The 1,202-nt window shown below is 45.8% G+C and overlaps 1 non-coding gene across 1 annotated transcript; it reads left to right on the top strand.

The window, feature by feature from the left end:
• Positions 1 to 622: 622 nt before the first annotated feature.
• Positions 623 to 765, top strand: LOC129670628 (small nucleolar RNA SNORA48). Its single transcript, XR_008719238.1, has one exon. It is a non-coding gene; the product is annotated as a small nucleolar RNA SNORA48 (small nucleolar RNA).
• The last annotated feature ends 437 nt before the right edge of the window (positions 766 to 1,202 follow it).

Genomic DNA, 1,202 nt, shown 5'->3' with positions numbered 1-1,202 from the left:
AGATGGTCAAATAATGACCTTATTCTGAAGACTTAATGCCACCAAGTCTACAGGAAAGCTACAAGGAGGCAAATATGGCCTCTGGATGATCCTAACTATGTTCAGCCCAAGATAATACCAGTGCCACCCTAGTCTGCATTTGCTAATAATAGAGCATACTCTTCTGAGTGGCTAGTACTGTTTCTTTGGAATGATATGTGTGTGTGTTTGTTTGTTTGTTTGTTTGTTTGTTTGTTTGTTTGTTTTTATCCTGTGGCTATGCTGAAACACATTGACAAAGACAACTTGAAGGAGAAAGGGCTTATTCTAGCTCACACTTCAATGGTATAGTCCATCTTGGTGGGAAAATCAAGGCAGCAAGCCCTCAAAGCAGCCAGTCATATCACATCTACAGTCAGAAGACAGAGAGTAGTGAGCTTGCTTTCTCCTTTGTGCTCAGTTCAGGAGTCTAAACCCAGATAATGGTGCTACCCTCTGGTTCTTCCCACCTCAATTAATTCACAATAATAATGTCACAAAGGCATGGCTAGCGGGGCTTGTCTCTCAGGTGATTCTACCCCTTAACAATGAACATTTCCATTACCGGTAGTAACAAGTAAAAAACTACAACAAAAATAAAGTATGCCCCTGTCAACGGGCAAAGAGACACTTGTTGGCAGTGGTATTCCTATGTCAGCCGGAGGCAGAACAGGTGGCAGTCCTCTGCTCAGCCTAGCTTGGTGCTTGACTTAGTGGCCAAAGATATTTTATGCCTAGGACACATAAAAATCAAATCAAATCAAATCCAGTCAGGACAGCACATGAGGAGAAAGACAGTGAGAGACCTGCATTCCACCATGCAGGTAATGGTGCTGACAGGGACTCTATAGACCTGCCCCCTGCTCCATGGCATGGGTGGGTCATAGACGTACAGAACCTTGTCTGTAACCACACAGCACAGCAATGGAGGGGGAAGACAGTTGGAGAGCTGCAGACCTCCATGCCACCCACAGACCTGCTCTCCCGCGCATGGTACAGGCTTGCCACCAAGCCACTAATAGAAGATGTCATCCAGGGTCCCACAAGGCATGTGGCCAGCCTGCAGCAGGAGCCATCACAATGAGCAAGTATATGGTGGACAGCTAAGAGAAAAAGAGAATTGGAGCAACTTGAGCATTATGAGGAGAGATGGAACTGGAGACCCGAGGATGGAGAGGAATAGT

The sequence above is a fragment of the Psammomys obesus genome, unplaced genomic scaffold (genome assembly GCF_907164565.1).
Source record: "Psammomys obesus unplaced genomic scaffold, mPsaObe1.curated_primary_1811, whole genome shotgun sequence".
Classification (NCBI taxonomy): domain Eukaryota; kingdom Metazoa; phylum Chordata; class Mammalia; order Rodentia; family Muridae; genus Psammomys; species Psammomys obesus.
This window is presented reverse-complemented; position numbering and strand designations above follow the sequence as displayed.